Source organism: Parambassis ranga, chromosome 6 (genome assembly GCF_900634625.1).
Source record: "Parambassis ranga chromosome 6, fParRan2.1, whole genome shotgun sequence".
Classification (NCBI taxonomy): domain Eukaryota; kingdom Metazoa; phylum Chordata; class Actinopteri; family Ambassidae; genus Parambassis; species Parambassis ranga.
Genome location: NC_041027.1, coordinates 2,270,460 through 2,293,070, shown reverse-complemented (window position 1 = coordinate 2,293,070; position 22,611 = coordinate 2,270,460).

Genomic DNA, 22,611 nt, shown 5'->3' with positions numbered 1-22,611 from the left:
TCATCGTGTTGCTGCATCTATGGGTATGTGGTATTCTGTGTGTTGTTACACAGTGGTAATAGTCTGTACTGCATAGTCGGAGGTGTAACTTGTGTTGTCTGTCATTCAATCTGTAGGAATTCAGTATTCACATGTAGCTGATCTCTTCTCCATGAACAACTTACATCTATAGAGCAGAGATGGGGTAAATACGAGAAGAGCAGACATGACGTAGGACGTATTTCAGGTGCATCTGAGTAATGATCATGGGATGGCAGTTCTTGCAAATTCAATGTATGCCGCTGTAGATAAGGTAGGTGAATGAAACAGGATTATGTAAGTGTATGACTCTTGTGACAGTGTCTGTGTGTGACACGGTGTAACATACTATGGTGTGGTTTTTGTTCACATCATCAGCAAATGGAGACACCTGTGAGCAAACCAGCAGCTATGCCTCCAAGATGTCCACCAAAACATCGTCCATGTGTGCATGTTCCAAAAGCCAAACCAGCAGCTGTGACTCCAACATCATCACCGCCTAAAGCCCGTTCCTGCAAATCACCCAAGACTGTTCCTAATGCTGAAGGATATGTAGCTGTAGAACGTGGAGGGCAGAGCATTTAATGAAGCTCAGCACTTCGTGATAACTTTGGGTCCTTATGGGCTTAAGAGTGACATCACAAAAACAAAGGGGAATGCCTATTTGTTGTGGTCATTGATTATGATCTGTAAACATATAGTCTAAAACTGTAATGTGGTGAGAGTTGCTCCTCTGGCACTTCCTGTGTTTTTCATTTCTTGCTTGTTTTCTTGTTTTTGTTCTCTCCAGGTGCATGGTCCAGCTGGGTGGAGTCGTGGCTTCTTCTAACCTGGGTTCCGTTTCCTGTCATTCTGCCGGCTTCTTAAGCGCCAGGTCTTCACTGCTATTTTCGTAGTAAGCAACCAGCCACCTTTCTCGCCGTTCTAAGTAGTAAGCAACCAGCCACCTATCTCGCTGTTCTAAGTGACCTGTGACTTACCTTGTTTTTTGCCTAGGCCTCCAGCCACGCCACCCGGTTGTTCCTCGCCCTGGACCTGAGTTGTGCTTCGCCCTCGTGGTTGTTTTTTGTTATTAGGGCCCGAGCACTGAATGGTGCAAGAGCCCTATTGAAATGCAAGCGTTTATTATACTGGATTGTTGTTCCAGCTCCGGTATCGCGATTTTGCCCCCCTGAATGTGCTCAAAAACTCACCAAATTTGCCACAAAATTGTCCCCCGTTGAAAATCGCGACTTGACACTGTCGCCATTGGCGGGCGTGGCCGCATGGCTCTGCAGTGCCCCCTAAAGGGTGAAAATATTCACCTTAAGTGCTACAAACTTCAGACTCGGTACAATGATGTATCGCCTCGTGACAAGAAAAAACGGCCCCTTGGATGAAAATTCCACCACATACAGGAAGTCCACCATTTTGAAAAAACCACGGCATGTTCCAATTTGCTCACCCCGCACTTTTGCGAACTCCTCCTAGAGGAATTGCTTGATACAGCTAAAAATTGGTGCACTCACCCTTAAGGGGTCAGGGACCAAAAGTTATCAAAAACGCAGCACTTCATCATACTGTCTGGCTGTGGCTCCGCCATGAATTTGACCCTCCGCCAACGTGCAGGAAATGGATGTATTTGTGGCTGTCTCTCCCACATACTTTATCCAATGTGGATGAAAAAAATCAGGCATGCTGAGCCTGTTATTCTGAACAGATTGATATGCTAATGAGCCGATACACTCATAGCGCCACCTACTGGCAGTATGAATTGTGTTCAGGCTGATTTTCCATGTTCCAGACCTCGTATTTGAACGAACTCCTCCTCGGGAAATATTCTGACAGACCTGAGATTTTGTCACATGGTTCTGAAGGCATGGCTGAGCAAAAGCTATCAAAAATGCAGCTCGATGTTACACCGTGTGGGCGGGGCAACACCACGAAGGTGACCCTTCACCACCATAGAGAAAGCTGCTGTGTTTCTTGATTTGTTCATCCTACCTGCCTCTTACTCTATCATGATCAGCCCCTGTGCACGTTTTCATATCACCTCATCGTCATATGTGGGCGTGGCCACATGGCTCAGCAGCGCCCCCTGGAATGAGATCTGCTTCCCCGTTTGACCTACAGACACGAAAATTGGTACGCATATGTATCACCTGTAGATTGTGCATTCACCTTCCTGAAGTCAATGCAGAAACAAATGCTTCCATCCTTTTTAATAACAAGCACCACAGGGTTACTCACCACTCACTAGTAGAGGGCTCAATCACACCCAACTCTAGCATGACATCAATCTCCTTTGAGAGGCAGAAGAGTGACTTGCAGGTGTAAACTCACCCTCCACATCCTCCTCATCTTCCACAGCTCGTACAAAAACTGCTGACTGAGTAGAGGTTCCCGGGTTTTCCACTCTCTCAGCAGGTCGATGTGAAATGTCTGCTTTGGGTTCCTTCTCTCTGGCATCGGGCAGCATGTGGTGGGGCTCAACCTCTTCACAATTGTGTATGGCCCCTGCCACTTTGCCAGCAACTTATTCTCAGATGTTGGTAGAAGCAAAAGGAACTGTTGACCTGGTTCAAAAGACCTTTCCCTGGCAGCCTTATCATACCATGTCCACTGCCCACTTTGGACCTTTTCCCGCTGGTTCCTCGCTAGGCTTGTTGCCTGCTCCATCTTCTCCCGCATTGCTAGGACATAGGTAAGAACAGTGGTTGCTACATTGTCTTTTTCCCCACTCCAGGACTCCTAAAGAACATCGAATGTACCCCTCACCTGCCTTCCATACAAAAGTTCAAAAGGTGAAAACCCTGTGGAAGCCTGAGGAACCTCCCGATAGGCAAAAAGAAGATAGGGTAACCACTTATCCCAGTCCTTGCCATTGTGAGACAAATTTCTTCAACATGCTCTTCAATGTTCTGTTGTACCTCTCAACCAGGCAGTCAGTCTGGTAGTAGTAGTAGTAGTAGTCAGTAGGGGGTGGTCCAAATACCCTTTATCCCCAACAACCTGTAAACCTGCTTAAGAGTGTTTGATAGAAAATTTGTCCCTTGATTTGTTAATATCTCTGACGGGATGCCTACTCTAGAAAAAAGCTGGAGTAGCGCATAAGCAATCTGTTTGGCAGTAATGTCTCTTAAGGGGAAAGCTTCAGGGTACCCGGTGCTATAATCACACACTACCAGAATAAACCGGTTCCCTGACTGTGTCCATTCCAATGGCCCCACAATATCCATAGGTCTTGAGGCCTGCAAAGAGAGAGAGCGAGAGCGAGGCACAAAACTACGAGGAAGACAGTAAACACAGAATATGAGACGACATTACCAGTGTGAGCCAGACTAAGGAGAGTAGAGGAGAGGTCAAAGGGTGAGAGGGAAACTGCTCAGTGGGTCATGTTTGTGCCCCCCGACAACGTAGGCCTAGGGAGACTTCAGGGGCCGGGCTGCAGGTCAGCATGCAGGTCTTGAGACCTGCAACGAGAGAGAGAGAGAGCGAGAGCGAGGCACAAAACTATGAGGAAGACAGTAAACACAGTTTATGAGATGATATTACCCAGTATGAGCCTGACTAAGGAGAGTAGAGGAGAGGTCAGACGGTGAGAGGGAAACTGCTCAGTGGATAATTTTTTTGCCCCCCGACAACGTAGATCTAGGGAGAGTTCAGGGGCCGGACTGCAGGTCAGCATGGGTGTTGAGACCTGTAAAGAGACAGAGAGAGAGCGAGAGCAAGGCACAAAACTACGAGGAAGACAGTAAACACATATTATGAGACAATATTACCCAGTATGAGCCAGACTAAGGAGAGTAGAGGAGAGGTCAGAGGGTAAGGGGGAAACTGCTCAGAGGATCATGTTTGTGCCCCCCGACAACATAGGCCAAGAGAGACTTCAGGGGCCGGACTGCAGGTCAGCATGCAGGTCTTGAGACCAGTGTGAGCTGGACTAAGGAGAGTAAAGGAGAGGTCAGAGGGTGGGAGGGAGCCCCGACGACGTAGGCCTAGAGCAGCATAGCTGTGCTACACACTAGGTCTAAGGCTAACTGTACGCCTTACTAAACAGAAAAGTTTTAAGTCTAGTCTTGAAGGTGGAGGCAGTGTCTGCCTCTCGGACCCAGATTGTTAACTGGTTCCATAATAGTGGTGCCTGATAGCTGAAAGCTTGTCCTCCCATTCTACTTTCTACTTTACATTCTACTTTTTTTACTAACCTGCACTCAGAGATCTGAGTGTCCTATTAGGAACATATGGTACAATCAGGTCCTGCAGATACAATGGAGCAAGTCCATGAAGAGCCTTATAGGTTAGAAGAAGGATCTTGAGGTGTATTCTTGAGTCCACTGGGAGCCAGTGAAGAGACGCTAGAACAGGAGAGATATGATTCCTTTGGCTGCATCCTGTCAGAACTCTAGCTGCTGCGTTCTGGATCAGCTGCAGACTGTTGATGGAGTAATGTGGACATCCAGACATTAAAGAGTTGCAGTAGTCCAGTCTTGAAGTGACAAAAGCATGGATGAGCTTTTCAGCATCACTCTGAGAGAGGATGCTCCTGATCTTAGTAATATTACGCAGGTGAAAGAAAGCGGTCTTGGAGACCTGTTTAATATGAGAGACAAACGACATGTCTTGGTCAAAGATAACTCCAAGGTTCCTCACAGTCGTACTGGAGGCCAGAGTAATTCCATCCAGAGAGAAAGTATTATCTGATAACTAGTTCTGAGATGTTTAGGTCCAAAAACAATTACCTCAGTCTTGTCCGAGTTTAATAGTAAAAAGTTGGAGGACATCCAGTCCCTTATGTCCTTTAGACACGCCTGTAGTCTGACTAGCGGCTCCGTTTCTTCAGGCTTCATGGATAAATACAGCTGGGTATCATTAGCATAACAATGAAAGTTTATGCCGTGCATCTGGATGATGTTTCCTAGAAGGAGCATGTAGAGGGTGAACAGGATCGGTCCGAGCACAGAACCCTGTGGTTAACCCTTGTACCTGTGGAAGAAAGTTTTTGACCATGTTGTTGTCATGGTTTCAGCCAGGTCTTTTATTTTGTAGTTCATTTTCTGTTTGTATTAGTTCTAGTTTTACTAGTCACTTCCTGTTTTATTTTGAAACTCGATCTTCCCCCTGTGTTTCAGTTCTGTTTTCCTCATGTGTGCTCCCTTCCCCCACCTGTGATTACCTGCTCCGCCCTAATGTGCTTCACCTGTGTCCAATTGTCTTCCCGCCCTCCTGTGTATAAAGCCTGTGTGTTTCCTGCCCCTTGTTGCCAGTTCGTCTTGTGAGTCTTCCATGCGACACAGCTGTCCAAGTAGCCTTTCTGCTCTTGTGATTTTTCCCTATGTGTTCTCGAGTAAGTTTTGGATTCTTGTGTTTTTTCCTACGTGTTTTCGAGTGAGTTTTGGATTCTCTTGTGTGTGACTTGCTTTTTTGGATTTGACTACTGCTTTTTTGCCTTTGTCTTTTGGATACCTCTGCCACGTTGACAGATCACCTGTGTACCGAACCCTGGCCTATATTAAAGGAACTGAGTTTGTTTTCACCTCCGGCTAAGTCTGCGTTTGTGTCCGCCATCTCACAACCCCCTGACATTACGAACTGGCCTTTAAAGGACGCAGCAGACATGGAAGCAGTCGGAGCAGCTGTTTCGAGCCAAAGCCCTCTGGAATCGCCATTTAAGATGGTGCATCTCTGGAGGAAGGTCTACCGGCTTTGGGAAACTGTTCAGGCCGAGTTAGACCGGGTGGACAATCTGCCGTCCCCTCCCACAGACCACGAGGAGATGTGGCGGTTGGTTAACCGCAGGGTTGTCCTGCTAAAGCAGTTGGGGGAGATGTGGAACTGGAAAGAGGTACTGAGAACAGGGATGAGCCAAGCGCTAAATGCTGAGCCTTGGCTCCACCTCCATTTTCTAAGGCCTTTCCAGGAGATGGATGAGCTCACTGCTCCTGTGGCCTCTTTTCTGCCCTCATGGTTCCCCCAACCAGTCCACGACTCATCTGGGGATTTTCTGCTGCCTGAGGGCGGGTCCCAGGCGACGTCGCTCCTCCCGTCTCGGCCAGAGGGCGGGCTCCTGACGACGTCACCAGTTCCGGTTCCGCCCAGAGGCGGGCTTCCGACGACGTCACCAGTTCCGGTTCCACCCGGAGGCGGGCTCTCGATGACGTCACCAGTTCCGGTTCCGCCCGGAGGCGGGCTCTCGATGACGTCACCAGTTCCGGTTCCGCCCGGAGGCGGGCTCTCGATGACGTCACCACCTCCGGTTCCGCCCGGAGGCAGTCTACAGTCGACACCGTTCTCCCCAGTGCCGCCCGGAGGCGGGCTCCCGACGACGTCGCCACTTCCGGTTCCGCCCGGAGGCGGGCTCCCGACGACGTCGCCACTTCCGGTTCCGCCCGGAGGCGGGCTCCCGACGACGTCGCCACTTCCGGTTCCGCCCGGAGGCGGGCTCCAGACGATGTCGCTCCTCCCGTCTTGGCCAGAGAGCGGGCTCCAGACATCGCCACCTGCCCCTGAAACCTCCAGTGCCCCCCGCAGAGGACTTCCTGCCAAGACTGGAGTGGCAGAGACACTGGAGGCCATCTGTGCAGGGGGTGCAGGGGGTGCATCCAGCCTTGACCTTGGAGGGCCATCTGTTCTGGGTCCACGCCCTGACCCAGAGGGACCCTCAGCCCCAGCGACTGATTTTGTCACTGGGGAACCCCCAACCCCAGTTTCCTGTCCAAGTCATGGTGGGGTTCCGTCCCCAAGTTCCAGCCCTCAGCCTGGTGGGGTTCCGTCCCTGGCTTCCTGTTCCGACCCCGGTGGTCCACCGCTCCCGAGCCCCAGTCCCGACCCCGGTGGTCCACCGCTCCCGAGCCCCAGTCCCGACCCCGGTGGTCCACCGCTCCCGAGCCCCAGTCCCGACCCCGGTGGTCCACCGCTCCCGAGCCCCAGTCCCGACGCCGGTGGTCCTTCGCCTCTGGTCTTCAGTTCCGACGCCAGTGGTCCCTCGCCTCTGGTCTCCAGCCCTGACGCCGGTGGTCCTCCCTCGGCTCTGGTTTCCTGTCCGGACCCCGGAGGGTCCTCGGCTCTGGTTTCCTGTCCGGACCCCGGAGGGTCCTCGGCTCTGGTTTCCTGTCGGGACCCCGGAGGGTCCCCTGCTCTGGCTTCCAGTCTGGACCCTGGAGGGTCTTTTGCCTCGTCTTCGGCTCTGGCTTCCAGTCTGGACCCTGGAGGGTCTTCTGCCTCGTCTTCGGCTCTGGCTTCCTGTCTGGACCCTGGAGGGTCTTCTGCCTCGTCTTCGGCTCTGGCTTCCTGTCCGGACCCTGGAGGGTCTTCTGCCTCGTCTTCGGCTCTGGCTTCCAGTCCGGACCCTGGAGGGTCTTCTGCCTCGTCTTCGGCTCTGGCTTCCAGTCTGGACCCTGGAGGGTCTTCTGCCTCGTCTTCGGCTCTGGCTTCCAGTCTGGACCCTGGAGGGTCTTCTGCTCCAGCGCCGGTCTCCAGTCTGGACCCTGGAGGTTCTTCTGCTCTAGCGCCGGTTTCCAGTCTGGACCCTGGAGGGTCTTCTGTCTCGTCCTCGCCGGCGTTCTGCCCGGACCCTGGAGGGTCCGCAGCCTCGTCTCCGCCAACCTTCTGCCCTGACCCTGGAGGGTCAGCCTCCTCGTCTGGTGGGTCGGCCTCCTCGTCGCCGCTGACCGTCTGCCCTGGACCTGGTGGGTCAGCCCCATCGTCTTCGCCGGTCTTCTGCCCGGACCCAGGAGGGTCCGTCTCGCCTTCCTCGCTGGTCTTCTGCCCGGACCCAGGAGGGTCCGTCGTCTCGCCTTCCTCGCTGGTCTTCAGCCCGGACCCAGGAGGGTCCGTCGTCTCGCCTTCCTCGGTCTTCTGCCCGGACCCAGGAGGGTCCGCCTCGCCTTCCTCGCTGGTCTTCAGCCCGGACCCAGGAGGGTCCGTCGTCTCGTCCTCGCTGGTCTTCTGCCCGGACCTAGGAGGGTCCGCCTCACCTTCCTCGCTGGTCTTCTGCCCGGACCCAGGAGGGTCCGCCTCGCCTTCCTCGCTGGTCTTCAGCCCGGACCCAGGAGGGTCCGTCATCTCGTCCTCGCTGGTCTTCTGCCCGGACCCAGGAGGGTCCGCCTCGCCTTCCTCGCTGGTCTTCAGCCCGGACCCAGGAGGGTCCGTCGTCTCGTCCTCGCTGGTCTTCAGCCCGGACCCAGGAGGGTCCGTCGTCTCCATCGCTCGTGGTCTTCCGCCCGGACTCTGGAGGGTCCGCGTCTCCATCTCTGTTGTTTTTCCGCCCGGACCCTGGAGGGGCCGCGTCTCTATCTCTGTTGTTCTTCCGCCCAGACCCTGGAGGGTCTGCAACCTCGTCTCTGGTGTTCCCCCGCCGTTTCTCTCGACCCTGGGAAATCTCGGCCTTCTCAGCCTCTGGCCTTGCTCTCTGAGCCCCCCCAGACTTCGTCACGCTGGGTCTCTACCCAGTTTTCTGAGTTTTTGTTTTCTGGACCCTTATTAGACTGATTTTTTGCTCCCTGTATTTTTGTTCAGACTCATGGTTTCTAGTGGAACGTCTGGGAGCCGTTCCTTGAGGGGGGGGTACTGTCATGGTTTCAGCCAGGTCTTTTATTTTGTAGTTCATTTTCTGTTTGTATTAGTTCTAGTTTTACTAGTCACTTCCTGTTTTATTTTGAAACTCGATCTTCCCCCTGTGTTTCAGTTCTGTTTTCCTCATGTGTGCTCCCTTCCCCCACCTGTGATTACCTGCTCCGCCCTAATGTGCTTCACCTGTGTCCAATTGTCTTCCCGCCCTCCTGTGTATAAAGCCTGTGTGTTTCCTGCCCCTTGTTGCCAGTTCGTCTTGTGAGTCTTCCATGCGACACAGCTGTCCAAGTAGCCTTTCTGCTCTTGTGATTTTTCCCTATGTGTTCTCGAGTAAGTTTTGGATTCTTGTGTTTTTTCCTACGTGTTTTCGAGTGAGTTTTGGATTCTCTTGTGTGTGACTTGCTTTTTTGGATTTGACTACTGCTTTTTTGCCTTTGCCTTTTGGATACCTCTGCCACGTTGACTGATCACCTGTGTACCGAACCCTGGCCTATATTAAAGGAACTGAGTTTGTTTTCACCTCCGGCTAAGTCTGCGTTTGTGTCCGCCATCTCACAACCCCCTGACAGTTGTTTTATATATCTTGTTCTGAGTCTTTTCTTTTGATGCACAATTTCAGTAGAATAATGAACATTCAATGTGTTTTTGCTTCACTATTATTTCAATAATGCTAATAGTAAATCTAAATATGGAAAGAGGTTCCTCTAAGTGGCACCTTTCATTAGGGCTCTCATTGATGTATGTACACTCAACAAAAATATAAACGCAACACTTTTGTTTTTGCTCCCATGTTTCATGAGATGGACTTGAAGATCTAAACTTCATTCCAGATACACAATATTACCATTCCTCTCAAACATTGTTCACAAATCTGTCTAAATGTGTGATAGTGAGCACTTCTGCTTTGCTGAGATAATCCATCCCACCTCACAGGTGTGCCACATCAAGATGCTTATCTGACATCATGATTAGTGCACAGGTGTACCTCAAACTGCCCACAATAAAAGGCCACCCTGAAATGTGCATTTTGTTTCTGCTTTATTGGCGGTCTGGGGACTCAGAACCAGTCAGTATCTGGTGTGACCACCATTTGCCTCATGCAGTGCAACACATTTTCTTCGCATAGAGTTTATCAGATTGTCTATTGTGGCCTGTGGAATGTTGGTCCACTCCTCTTCAATGGCTGTGCGAAGTTGCTGGATATTAGTGGGAACTGGTGCACGCTGTCGTATACGCCGGTCAAGCACATCCCAAACATGTTCAATGGGTGACATGTCCAGTGAGTATGCTGGCCATGCAAGAACTGGGACATTTTCAGCTTCCAAGAATTGTGTACAGATCCTTGCAACATGGGGCCGTGCATTATCTTGCTGAAACATGAGGTGATGTTCATGGATGTATGGCACAACAATGGGCCTCAGGATCTCATCACGGTATCTCTGTGCATTCAAAATGCCATCAATAAAATGCACCTGTGTTCTTCGTCCATAACAGATGCCTGCCCATACCATGACCCCACCACCACCATGGGCCACTCGATCCACAACATTGACATCAGCAAAGCGCTCACCCACACGACGCCACACACGCTGTCTGCCATCTGCCCTGAACAATGTAAACCGAGATTCATCCGTGAAGAGAACACCTCTCCAACGTGCTAGACGCCATCGAATGTGAGCATTTGCCCACTCAAGTCTGTTACGGCGACGATCTGGAGTCAGGTTAAGACCCCGATGAGGACGACGAGCATGCAGTTGAGCTTCCCTGAGACGGTTTCTGACAGTTTGTGCAGAAATTGTTTGGTTATGCAAACCAATTGTTTCAGCAGCTGTCTGAGTGGCTGGTCTCAGACGATCTCGGAGGTGAACCTGCTGGATGTGGAGGTCCTGGGCTGGTGTGGTTACTCGTGGTCTGCGGTTGTGAGGCCGGTTGGATGTACTGCCATATTCTCTGAAACCTTTGGAGACGGCTTATGGTGGAGAAATGAACATTCAATGCACGAGCAACAGATCTGGTTGACATTCCTGCTGTCAACATGCCAATTGCACGCTCCCTCAATGCTTGTGGCATCTGTGGCATTTTGCTGTGAGACAAAACTGCACATTTCAGGGTGGCCTTTTATTGTGGGCAGTTTGAGGTACACCTGTGCACTAATCATGATGTCAGATCAGCATCTTGATGTGGCACACCTGTGAGGTGGGATGGATTATCTCAGCAAAGCAGAAGTGCTCACTATCACACATTTAGACAGATTTGTGAACAATGTTTGAGAGGAATGGTAATATTGTGTATCTGGAATGAAGTTTAGATCTTCAAGTCCATCTCATGAAACATGGGAGCAAAAACAAAAGTGTTGCGTTTATATTTTTGTTGAGTGTATGTTGAAGCATTCCTGAGTTATGCACTTTGGTGCCAAAGTGTCCATTTGGATGGCACTTTTTTGAGAGCGCTTGGGAATACCTACAGAAAAACCTGTTCAAAATGGTCATTTCTTGTCCAATTACCATCTACTTTTAACTGGGAATAGGTAAGACTTCAGCCTGTGTCACTATATTTTCATTTAATCAACCTCTCCATGCTCCAGTTGTCAAGCAGCATTTTTTTTACAAAAAAATTTAGGCAAGCTACAAAATCTTTTTATTTCTCTGTGTTTAGACTTCTCTCACTGTTTACCATTTGCAATTACAGTAAATCACACAGCTAAAATAATAATTTCAGACTGTTACCTTCACAATGAGACCAAGCTTTTGCATATACTCTTAAGGGCTCACAAACAGCTTGTAGTTTAATTTGGGTATGCCTTGACAGGCGTTTTGTCAAATATTGAGGGTGAATTCTGCAACCTGCATCTGTCGCCATCTTTTTTCTTGTTTAATTGTTTCTTTATTCCACCTGTCAATCAGGTCACTCTGAAACTGGAGACATTGCTGCAACATGCTGACAACGGAGTTCATATCTGCAGCCACTGGTGGCTCCTCCATGGCCTGCATGGCCCCAGGCAGGCCCCCTGTAGCTCCCATGTCCTCCACTGGCCCATGCTCCACTGCCTTAAGGACTTTGGCCGGTTGTTTGGGCCCCATTTTTCTCCTTGATGGGTTTCTACTCAGAAAAGCAACGTCACATCCCACTCCTGACACCAAATGTTAAGTTGCAAGCTGCAACTCGACACAAAATGGATGGCGGCGGCTGCTGAGTTACACCTCTGGAGAAAAAAACCCAGCACAACAGACCAGGATGTTGAGCTCTGTTTAAATTTAATTAAACAAACAAAAAAAACAGCCAGGGATCCCCTCCTCCAACACAAACACAAAGAAAAGCCTGCCGAAAAATCACCGGTTCTGCACCCTGGCACTGGAAGCAGGTTGGAATGAACCCGCTCTCTGCAGAGCCTTTCTTCATGCCTTCGACTCTCAGCTAAAGAAAGAGATCCTCAGGCGCTCCACTGCCTTATAGCAGGTTGTACAGTTTGTCTTCTACCGAGAGGGGGTCAATGGAGAAGTATGTAAACAAATCCCTGGACCCGGGAATTATTCGACCCTCGTCAGCCCCTATTGGGGCGGGGTTCTTCTTTGTAAAGAAGACAGATGGCACTCTTCTTCAATTCAGCACTAGGACATTTTGAATACTTAGTGATGCTCTTCGGGTTAACCAATGCTCCCGTCGTCTTTCAGTGTTTGATCAATGATGTGCTTCGCGATTTCCTTAATCACTTTGTTTTTGTATATCTAGATGATATCCTCATCTTCTCTGCTAACCTTCAGGAGCATGTGTCACACGTAAGGGCTGTACTCCAGCACCTTCTCGAAAACAAACTCTTTGTTAAGGCTGAGAAATGTGACTTTCACACTCAATCTATTAGCTTCCTGGGTTTCATAATCAAGTCAGGACAGATCAAGGCAGACCCCCAGAAGGTTAAGGCAGTTGTGGAGTGACCCCGGCCCACCTCTAGACTTGACCTCCAGAAGTTTTTAGGCTTTGCTAACTTTTATCGCCGGTTCATCCGCAACTATAGCCAGCTAGCCTCTCATCTCACGCAGCTCACCTCTACCACTAGGTCCTTCCTGTGGTCCCCTCAGGCTGAGTCAGCTTTCAGCTCTCTAAAGTCTGTTCCCCGCCCTGGAGGAGGATTTGGCCGTTCCCTCGGTCCAACACCACCTCCGCCGCTGTGGCAACCCGAACAGCTCTCCTCTGGACGTCTGAGAGGAACCAGCGGGTAGATAACTGTCATCGGACCCCGGGTCCTGCCTACCACAAAGGCCAGCTCGTCCTTTTGTCCACCAAGCATGTTCCCCTCCAGACAGAATTCCGCAAGCTTTCCCCCGGTTTGTGGGACCCTTCCGCATCCTGAAGGTCCTCAACCCGGTGACTGTTAAGCTGTCCCTGCCCTCCTTGATGTGCATCCACTAGAGCCTTCTAGACTCCCGCCGCCGGGGCTGTGGTATTCAATATCTGGTGGATTGGGAGGGTTACGGTCCTGAGGAGCGCTCCTGGGTCCCTCGTTCCGCCATCCTCGACCACTCCCTGGTCCGGGACTTCCACTCCTCTCACCCCGACAAGTCTGGTGGTGGTGGGGGGGGGGTTGGGTACTGTAATGTGGTGAGAGTTGCTCCTCTGGCACTTCCTGTGTTTTTCATTTCTTGCTCGTTTCCTTGTTTTTGTTCTCTTCAAGCGTGATGAGTCATGGCTTCTTCTCACCTGGGTTCCGTTTCCTGTCTCCCTTCTACTCGGCGCAAGTTCATCACTGCTATTTTTGTAGTAAGCAACCAGCCACCTTTCTCGCCATTCTAAGTGACCTGTGACTTACCTTATTTTTTGCCTAGGCCTCCAGCCACACCAACCACTTGTTCCTCACCCTGGACCTGAGTTGTGCTTCGCCCTCGTGGTTGTTTTTCGTTCCTCCTTCAAGTACCTTGTGGTTGTTTTTTGTTATCACTATTAAAGTGAGTAAATTTACCGTTTTCTGGATCTCCTTCTGTGATCGCACATAACAAAAACAGGATTTTGGGAACATTTCAAATATGTATGTGTGTCAAACGTCATTAAACTATACATCGTTAGTGTTTTTTTATTATTTGAACCTGTGTATAAATATGTGTTGGATAAATAAAGGCTTGTGTGCTCTGGAAACAAATAATGTATGTATATATAGCATGGATACACAGTGTAGTCTGTGTTGGTTTTCAAAGGAAAGATTTGCCGCAGGAAATAGTAGTGCTGATATCAGTTGAGGTGCAGGTCCATCCATCCATCTTCTACCGCTTATCCAGGGCCGGGTTGCGGGGGCAGCAGTCTAAAGGCTGTTCCATACTCCGCAAGACAAAGAACAGAGAACTCACTCCACTGGTGTTAAGAGATAAAAAAAAAGTTATTTTCGGCACGGAGGTACCATACTCTGCGAGACGTGTGTGTGCAGAACTTCTCATACGGCCCGCCCACTGCAGCGCATGTCAGACACCAAACAGGAACAACATCACACACAGCCCACCTCCCACGAGGAAGGTACAGCAGCTGACATTATGGATTTTGCAGCTTTGTTAAAGGAGATGGACGAGGAGACGAACATGCGTAAAGAGGAAGAAGAAGAGGAGTTGTTGCTGCTATTCAAGGAGATTGCGAGAAAAAGGCAACGTAGATGGCACGTCCGGCCACTCAATGCAACAAGAGTCGAGCAGGGAGAGTACAGAGTCCAAACTATAAGGAAAGACTTCACTGAGTTTTTTACCACACCACAAGGACTTGTGCCATGGCAAGAGGGCATTATACAGAGAGGGTGCCTGCAACAGCGTGAGATGTCCGGTGATGAGTTGTGAAAATGTGACATTAAAAGTAACAATAGCAAAGATTCAGTGTTTGTGCTAGCCTGTATGACCACATTTGCACATCTACTGTGTTCCAATGTTGCTAATCAAGCAAATTGTGTAGCCTACAGACATTGTTAACGAGCCTATTATGCCCGGGTATGTATATAGAATGGTAATAACAGTCACCATCTGGTATGTGTGAATGGCTGTCTGGAGTTATTGGTGACAAATCACCCTGACTAGCCTTTCTTTCTTTTATTGCTCATTATGCAAAACCAGTATGGTCTTATAAAATGCAAAGATGCACTTTGGTACTGAAAACACACGTTTATTGATAACAAAAAGGGGGGCATATACAGGGACACATGAATGATAACATTCTAAATTGCAGCATTGTCTTGTTCGACCTCTTGCTCAGTTTTGTACATGAGGTTCTGCAACTGCCTCTTGAATTTTCTGAGCGCATGTGGTGGTAGTGTCCTCATAAAATCGGCAACATGAAGCACATATCTGCCACAGGGGTGGCGTCCCTCCTCATCTGTCCCGCCTGCAGCATCACTTCTTCCCGTTCTGCCCTTCGTTTGTCCAGGATTGCAAGAGCACCTTCGAAATGTTTAAAAGTACCGCTTAACTCGTTTTGTGTATCCAGGTCCATGTTGGTTGTTGTTTCCCGGTGTTTCACGTGAGGTTCGAGCCACTGTAACGCCGTGTATACTACAGGGAATTTCTTGCCACCGGGATCACCACTTTTACTATTCTGCACACGGAGTTTTGCCTTTACAAATTTGTCGCGCAGGTAGCGCCACTTTTTGCGACACACTCTCTTCTGTGCAAAGTATCGTTATCTCCTTCCAGGAGTTGTTGGCCATCAGCGTGTCTTTGTAGGTCCTCAGCGATGTATTGTAGAGATGCTCATATCTCCTCACTGCCTCAGCAAGCTGCTCCTCAAAAACATCCATTGTTGAATTAATTAAATCTGCTGAATCTGTGCTGTTTATACACCTACCTATATACCTGGAGAGGCTCTTGCGCTTCTCCACATTCATCATGCCCACAATAAATTCCGACCAATCACAGCATGGTTGCCGCACAGCCTTGAAAGAAAAAGTTCGGCCCGGACCCTGTGCACAAGAGTGCGGAACAGCGGGCAGTCCGAGACAAAAAATGACGTCATTTTGTGGGCGTAACGTCTGCAGGGGGGAGAAAGTTCTTTGTCTCGTGGAGTATGGATCCAGCTTAAGCAGGGACACCCAGACTTCCCTCTCACTGGATACTTTCTCCAGCTTTCTCCATCTCCGGGGAATCCCGAGGCGTTCCCAGGCCAGCCGAGAGACATAGTCTCTCCACCGCGTCCTGGGTCTTCCACGGGGTTTTCCCCCAGTGGGACATGCCCGGAACACCTCCCCAGGGAGGCATCCGAAACAGGTGAAGCCCCTCTTGGGTGACCAAGCTTCTTACCCTATCTCTAGGGTCCCAGCCACCCTTCGAAGGAAACTCATTTCGGCCGCTTGTATTCGCGATCTTTATTCTCATGACCAAAGGTGAGGGTAGGAACATAGATTGACCGGTAAATCAAGAGCTTCGCCTTTCAACTCAGCTCCTTCTTCACCACGACAGACTGGTACAGCGACCGCGTTACTGCGGAGGCTGCACCGATCCACCTGTCAATCTCCCGCTCCATTTTCCCTGAACGAGACCCCGAGATACACAAACTCCTCCACTTGGGGCAGTAGCTCTCCTCCCACCCAGAGAGGACAAGCCACCTTTTTCCGGTCGAGAACCATGGCCTCAGACTTGGAGGTGCTGATTCTCATCCCAGCCGCTTCTCACTCGGCTGCAAACCTCAATGAAGCCAACAGGACAACATCATCTGCAAAAAGCAGAGATGAAATCCTGTGGTTCCCGAACCAGATCCCTCCGGTCCCTCGCTGGCCTAGAAATTCTGTCCATAAAAATTATGAACAGAAATGGTGACAAAGAGCAGCCCTGCCAGAGTCCAACATGCACCTGGAAAAGGTCTGACTTACTGCCGGCAATGCGAACCAAACTCCTGCTCTGTCATACAGGGACCTGACAGCTCTTAACAAAGGGCCACGAACCCCATACTCCCAGAGCACCCCCCACAAAATGCCACGAGGGACACGGTTAAACGCCTTCTCCAAATACACAAAACACATGTGGACTGGTTGGGTGAACTACCATGAACCCTCCAGCACCCTGCGGAGGGTATAGAGCTGGTCCAGCGTTCCACGGCCAGGACGAAAACCACATTGCTCCTCCTGAATCTCAACTATAGGCCAAATTCTCCTCTCCAGTACCCTGGCATAGACTTTCCCAGGGAGGCTGAGGAGTGTGATCGCCCTATAGTTGGAGCACACCCTCCGCACCACCCTGGTCTGCCAGTCCAGCAGCACTGCCCACGATTGCCACACGACTTTACAGAGTGACACAGTTTCGGACAGCCACATCGACAATGGAGGTGGAGAACATGGTCCACTCAGACTCAATGTCCCCAACCTCCCTCGGAATCTGGGTGAAGCTCTCCCGGAGGTGGGAGTTAAAGATCTCCCTGGCAGAGGGTTCTGCCAAACGCTCCCAACAGACCCGCATAGTACGTTTGGGCCTGCCGGGCCTGTCCAGCCTCTTCCCCCGCCAACGGATCCAACTCACCACCAGGTAGTGATCAGTTGACAGCTCAGCCCCTCTCTTCGCCCGAGGTCAGAGATCAGACGACATGATTACAAAATCAATCATTGACCTCCCGCCTAGGGTGTCTTGGTGCCAGGTGCATCGACAGACAACCTTGTGCTCGAACATGGTGTTCGTTATGGACAAACCATGCCCAGCACAGAAGTCCAATAACAAAACACCACTCAGGTTCAGATCAGGGAGGCCATTCCTCCAACACATGGCAGCTAAGCTGTGGGGCTATAAGCAAGCCCACACCAGCCCGCCGCTTCTCACCGAGGGCAACTCCAGCCCCGGGCCTGGCTCCAGGGTGGGGCCGCAGCTGCGCCATACCGGGCGACATCACAGTCCTTGTGACTTCTCTTCATAAGGGGTTTTTGGTGCAGGTGCAGGTGTTAATTCAATTCAATTCAGTATACATTTATGTATACAGCGCATTTTACAACCAAAGATTGTCTCAAAGCACTTCACAGAGACCCAGAGCCTGAACTCCCTTAAGAGAGAACCTTCCTGCTGCCAGTCGGCTGGGTAGAGGAGGAGAAGAAGAGGGAGACAGGACAGAGAGGATGAAGAGAGAAGAACAAACATGCAGCAAACATCATACATTACAGAGAAAAAACAGGACACCATGACATGATTACCAGGAGATGTATTTACCAAATTTTCACGATCATAAGGTGCACCTAAAAGTCAGCAGCAATTCACCAATCAGCTGAATGCTACATCATACGTACACTACGTACGTTGGCAGCAATTCACCAATCAGCTGAACACTACGGTACAGCTCCCGGCAGGTATATAACCGGCATGCTGCAAAACAATATCATCTTTTACTACTACTACTACTACAACTACAACTACAGACCCCCGAGGATGGCACCAGTGAAGAGACTTGCTTACGAGGCGCAATTCACGCTGCAGGCGATCAGTTATGCGGTTGCAAATGGAAATAGAGCAGCTGCGAGGGAATTCGGCATCAATGAATCGATGGTTCGGAAGTGGAGGAAGCAGGAAAACGAACTGCAGCAAGCAAAGAAAACGAAATTGAGTTTCCGTGGCAACAAAGCAAGGTGGCCACAGTTAGAAGACCGACTCGAGCAATGGATTGTTGAACAAAGAACTGCCAGGAGAAGCGTCTCTACAGTCACCATTTGACTGAAGGCAACAACGATAGCACAGGACATGGATATCGAACACTTTAAAGGAGGTCCGTTTTGGTGCTTTCGTTCAAGTCATCTCATGATCTGAGGACTACAGTGGCGCAAGCAAACTTCCAGCGGATTATAAAGAAAAGCTGGCCAGCTTTTGCACCTACTGCACTGGCAAGATTTCCAGTAAAAACATTCAGCCCAGCCACATCATTAACATCGATGAGGTCCACCTCCCTTTCGACATCCCCGTGAACCAAACTGTGGAGAGAACGGGGACCAGCACTGTATCAATATGGACCACGGGGCACGAGAAGTCAGCGTTCACTGTTGTTCTTGGTTGCCATGGCAATGGAGAGAAACTTCCTCCAACGGTGATTTTTAAGCGGAAGACGGTGCCTAAAGAACAGTTTCCAGCAGGAGTCGTCATTAAGGCAAATCAAAAGGGCTGGATGGACGAAGAGAAAATGGGAGAGGCTCAGGGAGGTTTACGTAAAGAGACCGGGTGGTATCACCCTCGCTGCTGATCTGCAACTCCATGCGCGCCCATCTCACCGCTGGTGTAAAAAACCAGGTGAAGCAGACGAATTCGGAGCGTGCCGTTATCCCGGGAGGGTTAACCAAAGAACTCCAACCGCTGGATATCGGAGTAAACAGGGCGTTTAAAGTTAAGTTGCGAGCGGCGTGGGAGCGATGGATGGCAGACGGCAAGCACAGTTTTACCAAGACTGGAAGGCAGCGCCGGGCGAGTTACGCCACCATATGTGAGTGGATTGACGCATGGACTCGTGTTTCTGCATTGACTGTTGTTCGAGCTTTTGTGAAAGCCGGCATCCTTTCTGAACGGCCAGCCGGCAACGACAGTGACTCTGACAGCGATGAGAGGGAAGCTGGTATGCAAGCACTCGCACAGTTGTTTTATTCTGACACTGAAGATGGGGACTTTTATGGGTTTGCAGGAGAGGATTGTTTAAAATGTGAGTGTATTAGCTGTATGAGCTGTAATAAAGTTTGACTTAACTCAATGTTTTTGTCCCTTCTTATTTATGTACTGTATGTTTTAGCGTAGCATGGGTCTTATAATACGGTGCGCCTTGTGTATGTGCTGAGGACAGAAATAGACCCCGTAACTGACACTGCACCTTATAATGTTTATGGTCGCGAAAATACAGTACATTCCTCATTACAATGGCACCATGTAGATTTTGAAAGACAACTCAATGTGTTAGGACTAGTACTTTTAATAGTTAAAGTACATGTAAACCTGGGGTTTATGTTGGTAGATATGTAGAAGGGGTTTTAAAGTCAGGCATGTGTGCTACATGGTCAAGATAATGGCCATTGAAATGTAAGCAGGGTAGTTGATTTGTGTGTGTCAACTGATTAAGTGGTGATATGCATTTGAATGCTTACAGTTCAGGGAAGTTAGAGGTGTGAAAGTCAAAGGTAGCAGGCTGAATGTATGGCAAAAGGAGGATATCTAAATAAACTTGTGTGTGGGTGAAAGACATAGACAAGAAGTAATTGTGGTCATGTGCAATGTAGGGTGTTGGAAAAAGTAAATGCAGTGAGAGGTTAGCATGTAGTAATGTTTAAGTAAAGTACCACGAAAGAATAAGGTAATGACTGGCTAGCTATGATTTGATTCAATGTATGTTTGTATCATATTTGTATCTATGTAGATGTTCACAACACCTGTGGTTATGAAAGAGTGTTACATACCTCTGAATCGCATCAGGTTCAGCCCAACCTTGTTGAAAGGTATGGACAATGTTATGCCATCTGATCCAGACACACCAACAGAGTGCACGTTTGTCACAAAGGTACACAAACATATTCATTTGCATTATTTGAGGAAGTTTGTGGCATCTGTAGTAGAGCACAATGGTTCTGTGAAAAGTGGTATACATATATATTGTTTGTGTTATAATTAATCTAAAGTGGAGCACAAGAGAAGGTGTTCCACCAAGAAACAGAACGCAACACTGCAGGTATACAAGTCATGTATGGTAAGAGTGCATGTAAGTAGTGATGTAACACATTGGATACAAATTGATTGTATATGTAGTATGGCATGTACTGACACATGTTTCTGTGGTGTGTTGTGACAGGGGGATGTCACACCCAACCAGCAGGTGCCAGCATGTGTTTTGCAGGTAGGTGCAAAATAGTAGATTTGTGGTGTAGCCAGTGTGTGTATAGTGTATAGTGTATAGTTCACTATGTGTATAGTGTGTACTAAATGCATGGCAAGTTTTGCACGTTTACACGTGTTTTGTTTGTGCAGGCAAATGATCCACCAAGCCATAAGAAAGCAGCATGGGTCATGCAAGAAAATGCAGAGCAAGAGGTAATTGCACATAAATTACATAAGTGTTTCATAAAGGTTGATAACAATCTGCAAAATAAGATGTAGATGCATTCATATAATGGGGGTATAGTTTTTTGATAGACGGTGGCATCTTCAAATGAGGAGGTGGCAGGAGGTGTTGTTCAAGATGAGAGAAGAGATGTTGAACAACAGGTGGAGACAACAGCAACCCAGATGACTGTGTCTGCATCTCCTGTTCCTGTACCTCCTACAGACAACGTAAGTGCTGTTTCTGTTATTTCTAAGGACAGCGAAGGTTTCATGATGGAAGACAACAGCGTGATTGCAAGAGTAGTCAGGGGTCATTTCATCAGGGTGACAGACGGTTTAAGAATGCAGGAGTTCAGTGTATGGCCATAACCTTTGTGGGGATAGCTAAACATACTATTCATGTGTGTGTTTATGTGGACTTCTGCCGACCTTGACAAAGTTGTTGTGGAAGGTGACAAGTTGTACACTTACTTGTATGAAAACAAGCTCATAAGTCAAGGTGCTAGACTACTATCTGTTCCTGATTTACCAAAGCAGTGGTGTCTTGATAGAGTGCAGTTGACAGCGAAAGAGGGTGTTGTTGTGTTGGGCGATGTCAATGTTGAGGAGGGGGATCACATCACTCAAAGAGTACATGTAGGCCTGTCGTGATAAACAATAAATCAATTAATTGCACGATAACTTTTAATGGGCTCGATAAGTTTTTCGGCCATGATAAATTACATTTGCATGCTTGTTTGTTTTCCTCTCTCTCTCCCTCTCCCTGCCAAAGAGTCAAAAGGCGCCACTCGGTGCATCGTAGCATATAAGGTGTGCAAAGTCCGGCCGTCAGATTTAATATGGCCCACGGCTTCTGTCTTAAAATGCGTCAAATCAACAGGTAGTTCTTATTTTTTAACTCATTGTGTAACATTTACGGGATGTTTTGAGCAGACCATGGTCAGCTCGCTGTCTGCGTCTCCGCGGTGCGTCACAGTGCTGCTGGGCTTGGACGCTGGCTACAGCAACACAGAGAGCTCTGAAGCTGCACAACACCGGTTCAGCACTTCGACACAATTCACCACGAGACTAAACATGCTTATGTATACAACCTGCTATCAGAGACAGTCCGCGAGTGAAGTTCTCTGCCTTCTTACTGGCGGCACTCGCGGCAGCGCCACACATTAGTTCTCTTGTCCAGTCCTCTTGTGCCATCTCTATCAGTTTATTTTATGTGTTTCTGTCTACATGGTGGCGTTTTTAAAATTCACTGCAGCTGTCTGCGCACAGTGGCCCGATGCGCATACACACACGCAAACGTGTGCGCACACAAACACACATGCAGACACATGTGCGCACATACAGGTGAGCTCACTCCCAGCAGCAGGTAGAGTTCGTGTTGTTTTGCTCTCTGTTGCTCATGACATGCTGGGTTGACTAACTCCATAGACTATGCTCAGATAAGCTATGGTAATAGTCCTACTCATATTAATAATAATATCAACATTAGTATTAATATTAATATTCAGAATAATAATAATAATAATAATAGTGTTGATGATTGGGACCTTTCCAGTGTTAAATGTTCTTTAGAAATTAAAGTTTAATAATCTTTGAAAGGGTGTACTTGCATTATATGTCATTATTATATTAGTTGAACATGGTCTCAAAACGACAATATTAATCGCTTATCGCAATAACTTCTCTTGGCAATTAATCGCCCAGCAAAATCTGTTATCGCGACAGGCCTAGGTACATGTAACTTTAAGGGATGGTTTGAAAAGGATGTGCCAACAGTATGACACATGCTTTTTGACAATGTTTGGCTATATGCAAGTCTTTTAAGGAGTGAATATTCCTCAGTCCCAGAGTACTTAACCAAATCAAAGATGTCATATGTTGGCAGTTGGGCAACAGAGCTTGAGATTCAAGCAACAGCTGATAGTTTAGGCCTTGATGCGTTTACATTCCATAGTGGACGCTGGCTGCAATATAAATGTAAGACAAATCAGCTCTTGCACCAGGGAGTGTATTTAGAAAACTGTCATGCTAATCATTTTGAGAC